This window comes from Cajanus cajan, chromosome 5, assembly GCF_000230855.2.
Source record: "Cajanus cajan strain Asha chromosome 5, NIPB_CcT2T_4, whole genome shotgun sequence".
In the NCBI taxonomy this organism is placed as follows: Eukaryota; Viridiplantae; Streptophyta; class Magnoliopsida; order Fabales; family Fabaceae; genus Cajanus; species Cajanus cajan.
The window spans coordinates 71,883,601-71,891,885 of record NC_138521.1 but is presented as its reverse complement, the minus strand read 5'-3'; positions in this window follow the sequence as shown (position 1 = coordinate 71,891,885).

The window sequence follows — 8,285 nt, the reverse complement described above, 5'->3', positions numbered from 1 at the left end:
TGTTGGAAAGTTCATATAGTTCATATAGGCTTAACAGATTTTGAATGTCAGTAGAACAATGAATTTGGACACGAATACAGTCTCTGAGATACAATACTGTATCATAAGAATTTACCCTTTATTTAAAATATAAAAAAATCTTAAAATATCTATAACTTCTTTTTTAATTTTACATTTTCAACTTTCAATTTAACATTTTCTTCTTTTGTCACATATTTCATTATCTCTTCTTTTCAGTTTTCAAATGTACTTTTTTGTCTTCCATTATTTTTCACTTATTTTAGAATATAGTTTGAATATTTTTGATTTTCATATTATTTTCTTCTTCTTTCACTTCTTTTAGTTTTCATATGTACGGAAACCATGGAATAGGTGCAAAACAATATTGTAGGCATGTGTGGCTTTGTTGACAATTTCAAATGTGTCCAATTAGATGCATGTTTTTTTTTTCAAATATTTCATCCCCTTTTCACACTTCTAGAAACCTTAATATTAAGTTTAAAGTTTTGAAAAATACTTTTCAATTAATTTCAATATTTCATAAAGTATTTTTTGGAATAATGAAATCAGTATTTCAAAAAACATTTTTTGAAATTGTGTTTTTACATACTTTTAAAAAAGTATTTTTCATAATACTAAATTTATTATTTTGATTTTTTTTAAATCATGTAAAATAAACACTTCTGAAAAGTACTTCCTAAAACACTAAAATTAGTGCTCCAAAATATACTTTTCAAAATAGTAAAATTAATGTTCTTGGAAGTATTTTTTGAAAGTGTAGTATTTTACATAATTTCAAAAAGTTTTTTTGAAACCGTAAATTTAGTGATCTAGAAAACACATTCTGAAAATATGTTAAAAATACAATTCCAAAAAATCCTTTTCAGGGCATTAATTTTATTATTTCGAAAAGTATTTTCATGAATACTAAAATTATTTGTAATACTTAATCTAATATTGTGCTTTCTAGACGTGTAAATGAGAAAAAGTGTTTGAAGAAAAAATACATATTTAAATCGACACTTTCAACATTGCCGAAAAGTCAAGTACGCCTATAATGTTATTGAACACCAGTTATATATCTCAAGTGTGTGAAAATTAGAAAAGGGAAAAGAGAGAATAAAAGTGTAAAAATTAAAAATGAAGGGAAATAAAATAATGTAAAAAAATGAAAAAATTAAAGTTACCTACTGAAATAAGTAGTGAGTGGAAGGAAGGTAGAAGGCACATGTGAAAACTAAAAAAAATTGAAGAGAGAAAGAGATGTGTGAAAGAAAAAAAAAAGTGTTAAACTAAATATTAAAAATATAAAATTAAAAAATATTTAAGAAATTAGTGTATAACATTCTGTAAACACAACCCATTCTCGAGCCCAATTAAGGAGGCCTTATCATAACATATTAACATGTTATGCTTTGCTCCTACACACCACTTTTCATAAACTAAACCCATTCTTAATTAAGGAAGCTTTATTATAACCCAGTTGATTTTAATTTTTATACTCTTATAATTTTAACATTTAAAAATTGTTTCAAAATGAATAATTTCTCAACTTTTATTCTAATATTATTTTTTTTCTCTAATTTATCATTTCATAAGTTATTCAATCATCCAAATTAAAAATAATGCACTTATTGAGAAAGTTGACTATTTTAATAAAATTGTATAAAAAATGATATATTTATCGAGAAAGTACTACAATATCTTTGTCTCTATTTATTAAACTTTTTTTAAAACTAAATTATACCCTTTATGAAAATTAATTATTGTAGTTAATTATATTAAAATTTTCAATAATTTAATTATTTTTTCCAAATTATCCTTAACATTTCTTAAATTAATTTTCACTCTTTCTACTTAAAAGTTTATCACCTAATTAATTAATGTTTGAAAAAAAGATAATGTCAAACTAGATGAGAAAGATATTTATGTGATTGTTTATCTTTTTCAATTTTAATGAGATAGAGCTTTTATCCAATTAAATTTAAACTTTTTTTACGAGAAAAATTATTAATTATTAAGAACATTTTTTTTTAAATAATTATTATAACTGACAATAAGAAAAGTTTCTAATAAAAAAATGAGAAAAAAATAAAAATGATCTTATATTTAAAAAACAAAAGTAATACTACTTTGAAATAGATGTTTTAGAATCTATGACAGTGAATTATTAAAAAAATTATTGATAAAAAAACAATTAATAAAATTTGTTTTTCTATCCTCTAAAATTACTTACTTTATCCTTAAAATTTACAAACAGTTTCCCTTTCTCCGACTTAGCACATGAATGCATGTACGGTTTCCCGTTAGCATAAATTCTCAAGCATGTAAACAGAACAAAAACAACTAATCTTTTTACTGCAAATGTACTTTAAATTCTGTCCTAACTAAAAACCAAACACACTTCATCTTTGCTCAACGTGGTACAAATTAAAACATAGCCGTACTGTAGAACAATATCTAATAGCCACAATCTTATTTTAACACCTAACAATATCTTAAAGAAAAAAAGATTCAAAAGGATCAACTAGTGGTGCCGTTCCATTAGCGAAAAGCTAAATATGCTTATGTGAAAACAAGATTTAAGATTTACTTTATGTTGGAAAATTGTGAACCAAGGAGCTGTGAAGAAACATCAATTATATATGGCACCAACTTGTCAACTAGTAAGGTGCCATCTGACTTGTCGAGTGAAATTAAATTAACTTTTAACAAGATAACTCACGTAGGTGCTTGGTGGAGGGTACTAAGTACTAACATGTCTTTTGTGGCACACAGATGATGTTGCAACGCCAAAGGGAACCTTGGACCCACCACTACTTAATGCCTATTTACTTTTCTATCCATAACGTGCTTCCTAAGTGAGATTATGTCATTAATTAATATTAATTTGATTGTTCCCATTGGTGGACACTGGACAATCTTATTATGTGGCGCACATTAAGTTTTTCACTTTTTTGTGTACTTACTCTGAATATTTGACTGATTAATGAATAAACTTTTTTATTTTTATAATATTTTAAAAATGAAACCTTACATATTATGGCATGGAACAATTTTCCTTGGGAGATCATGAAGCAGGAGTAAAAAAGAGGAACTATAACCACGTTTATTTGGAATAGCAGCACAACATGCCATGAACAGGACCCAACATACTATAAACAGGGCGTCAATTGTTTTTTCTTTTGCTATAATCTTTTTCCGGTATGCCACAACTTTATCATGATTTGAATATAGATTTGACTCCTTAATCAAATCATAATAATCTGTCTACAAAGTGGAAAAAACCAATTATACCTATCAGCATAAAAGTAAAATATTAATGATAACTTTAGGGTGTTAATATTAAAATATTAAGCAAAGAAATCACCATATCTTTGGGATTGATGTCAAATTCAACAATTTCTTTGAACTATACACTAAGGTACAGATAACACCACCTACTAAAGTTACTCGCCTCATAAAATAATGGAAATAACAGTGCTAATAGCCATCTTTTGGCTGCATAATAGATATACTATGATGTCTGTGCAATAATCATTCATTTTGCCCAAAAGAATTGGTAAATATTACATTCCTTTGGCGCAAAAGAGGGTTATTTTTCTATTTACATCCCTTTACGATATCAAGGCCAGAGCCAAATGTGGTCAAAGTGTGATTACTCCCAACTATGTATGTCACACAAAATTTTCATGATATTATAACTTATTTTAATTTTAACAAAATTTCACCATCCAAAAATCCTTCAAAGCAGTCAAAGTGAGAGATTTACATTACAATGAGAGTGTACAGGTATATTCACTTCTTTTAATTAAATCATTAATATATATTTAAAAATATTGTATTTATATTTTATAATTTTATATATTAAATTTATTAATGATTATTTTTATATTTATATTTTATTCTTTGTATATATAATGATGATTATTAATTATTTTTAAAAAATATTATCTCAACTAATTTAAGATTTTAAATTCATCACTAATTACAATATTATAAGTAAGATTAATCTCTTTGATAAGTTGAAAGATACTTGTGAAAAAATTATTAAAACTCTTATAAAAAAATTATCCTTTCACATGACATATTATAAGGGTGTAATTGTAACAAAATCTGAACTTTAAGCAATATTTGTAAAATATCATTTAATTATGTATAAATATTATTAATTTATTTTTGTTATATATTATTAATATTGTATATAATTTATCTTAGTAAAAACTTTTAATAAAGTTTTTAAGTGTTATTAGAGTAGTATTTTGCATCATCTAAATAATATTGTTAAGTTTTTGTAAATAAATTATAAATAATATTGTTAAGTTTTTGTAAACAAGTTTTTTAAACTTAAAATTATTTTGAGTTAGTGAGAACCTAGGTTTTACTTTATGATTATATTTCCGTTATGTATTATATTTTTTAATTCAACGTAAGACTTTAATTTTGAAAAATAATTTAGAAATTGAAGAAGTATATTTTTTATGTGTTATTCTTTTACTTAATGTAAGACTTTAATTTTAAGAAATAATTAAAAAATAATATTAAGATAAAAAATATTACTCTATCTATAATTTATAGTACTATCTTTGATCCTAATTATAAACAACAAATTAAGATTTTTTTTTTCTAATTATAAACAATAATCATTACTTTTTAAAGTTACTTAAAGTTAATTTTTGTTAATAAATTTTTTTTATTAATTTTATTTTTTATATATTTACTTATAACTAATTTTAAATATAATAACTACTTAAAATAAAGAATATATTTGAAATAAAATTTGATTCTACGATAAAATTAATTTAAAAAACTATAATAATTATTTTTTATCTTACAAATTATATTATATTACTTATAATTAGGATTATAAGTAACAATATTTAAAAAAGAATGTTACAATAATCTATCAATGATAACATTTACTAAATGAAAGTAAGCAAATATTTATAAAGAATTTAAATGCAATATATAATATTTTTGCTGAGAAAAAAAAATTCCAAGGAAGAGATGATACATTCAATCTTACTAGATAGAATATCATATTGGTATGTTAATTAGGGAGCATATTAACTAAAGAATTGTTATAAAGGTTTAAGTCACATATATTATATCCACTCCTGTCGATTCAACTGATCCGGACACTTTAAGAAATGTTGTTAATAAGATTTTGGATGAAAATTTACACTAACAACAAAAGTCAAGAGCTTTTGGTTCCTTAAACATTACATGTATCATTATCAACTTACGATACTAAGTATTTTTTAAGCATAAAAAGGGATAAATATATTTTTAATCACTTAAATTTAAAATAATTTTAAATTTTTTTAATTTAAAATTATTATATTTAATCTTAATAATTTTTTGAAAAAATAACTTTAATCTTTATACTTAAATTTCATTAAAAAATTTATTAAATATTACTGTATAAAATCTATTTATTAATATTTTTGTTAATTAAAAATATCACATTAAATTTAATTAATATTGTATAATTATTTTAATTTATCATTTTTAAATATATTATTAATGATTTGATAGATTAAAATAAAATTTTTAAAAATTACAAAGACTAAAAATAAAAATTTTCAATTTGAAAGATCAAAAATAAATTTATCCTAAATTTTAAAAATTAAAAACATATTTAAACTATAAATATATAAAATAAAATGTACTTAAAAGAATATAATTTAATTAATACAATAATACTTCAGTATTATTGAAAATTTTAATTTTCTAATTCTTTTTTTACAATAACAGCAATAAGCTAAATATCTACCATTAAGTTCATACCAATAGTTCAATTAACTTTTTAGTTTGAAAGTTTTATTATATATTATTTAATATTGATTAATTCACACACATTAGTCACTTACTCAAACACACCAACACACACAACTGCACGTTAATCACTCCTTCTCTCTCACACACATGAATAACTTAAACATAAGAAAGGCATTAATCTACCTTGTAAATATTATCTCACAAGTGATGTTATACATTTCGAAAAAATGGCCGACTTATCCTTGTAATAAAGTGGTATTTATATATATATATATATATAAATTAATATAATATTTACTATGTATGTTTTCTCGTATCTCATACATTCAACTTAGTTTATTAAAGATAAAAAAAAAAAAAGACATCAATTATCTTTAACAAACGCAGAGTATTAATTTAGATTTCATTTGCTCCTATATATTTGAAATAAACAATTATAATATCTAATAATATTTTTAGACACTTCTCTTTAATGTTAATATTTTTAGGTATTTTTATTTGATAAGAAAATTTTTAAAATTTTTATCTAGTTGAATTTTTATTTATTATATTAGTTTATAAATTAAATTTTAATATTTTAAAATAATCTATTAATAATTAAATATTTATTAATTGTATATACTTTATTATAATTTTTTGTTATATATAATAGATATTTAGTATGTAAATTACACTTGGTAAAATATTAGTTTGTTTAAAAAAAAATAGAAATATTACTTAAAATGTCACAGAAATCAGATATAACAACATTGAAGTTAAATAAATAACCAAAAAAATAACTTGCACAAAAGTTTATTGAATTCAAAACAGTGTTGTTAGTATTCATGGGTCTGAAGCTTACATAATTTCACTTGCAGGTGAAGTGTTTTTTGTCATTCCAATGACAAAGATCTACTATAACTCTTATTAATATATGGCTAAAGCTCAAGAATTTGATGTGATATCAATATTCTAACCACTCACAACAAAATTACAAAATACACGTACAACTCACGTCTAAAACAAATGTGAGAATTAAAAAAAAATTTGTATTTTCTTTATCTACATAAACTCATTATCAACAAAATTTATAACAGTCCACGTTTCATTTATAATAATGCACTTATTTTATTCGAGAAATGAGTCTTGTTATTTTTATCTCTTTTATTATTATAAATGATTTATTTATGTCAATCATGAATGGTGCATGGACGTGACAAAGTAAAAAAAAAATTATTTTCTTAAGAAAAGTAGAATCACTCCATGTTTAATGTTATGTTGTTAGCTGTTAGCATAGGGTTTTCTTGAAATCCCAAGCAGCAGTGACGGTGTCTGTCGGTGGATCCGCGTAGCCGCATGTCGTACTACTATCACTGTTTCAACCCTAATCCCAACTTTTCCAATCATCACTGACCAACTAAACCCAAACCCTCCTTATCAGTTATCGATCACTCACGGTGCTGGATTAAAAAACAATTAGAAAGAGAAAAAAATGGTTTATAATATCTTTTTAATATATATATATATATATATACATATATATATATTTATAAAATATATATAATCTCATAATAAAAAATATCAAATATTAAATTTATATAATACAAATTACAATAATATTCTATATATTTTCATATTTTAAAAATATTATATGATTTTGTATTGTCAATATTATTAAAAATATCTAAAGTTTTGGTCTCTAAATAAAAAAAAATTACAAATAGGAATGTGAGATGCTTGAAAAAAAGTTGTGTTTAAAAACAGCTTAAATTTATAAATAACTTTTCTTTTTAAAAAGTAGGTTGTTTTTATAAAGTTTATGATTTTTTTAATATCTTTTCTTTTAAGCTGACTTATTATATTAAAATTGATTTTTTAGAGTAAAGTTTACACACAATTCTTTAGGTGAGATTGATATTATTTTCTAATTAAAATTAAATATTTATCTTAATAATATATATAAATATATATTAACAAGATTTGCATTAAATGTAAATATATATTATGATAATAAATCTGTAATTTTAATTAAATAACAGTATTAATTATATTTTAAAAAATTATATCTAAGTGTTGTCTTTTTTATTGTATTTAAACAAAATTAAACATTTTAAAGTAGTTTAGCAAAAAATGTATCAAAACAAAATTTTATTTAAATTATAATCAATTATAATAATAATTAATTATTTATATAATTAATTATTAAAATAGTTTAATTTTTGTAGTTATCTCAAATAGATTTTAAATATGGAGTTAAGTTGTATTATTTTTAAGTGACTCAATTTAATCTTGTTTTAGTTAAAATAGCATTGACTAATATATTTTAAATTTTATAAATAAAATAATAATTAATGATAAAAATAAAATAAACATTTTTAAAGTTGTAATATAGATTTTAAGTGATACTAAAATTTACAAATAATGTCATACATGTCTCAGATGATATAAATAATCTTAGATTTGTTTCTATATAAGATTTAATTATCTAATTCATAAATGTTAAGAATAATAATTAATTTAATTGA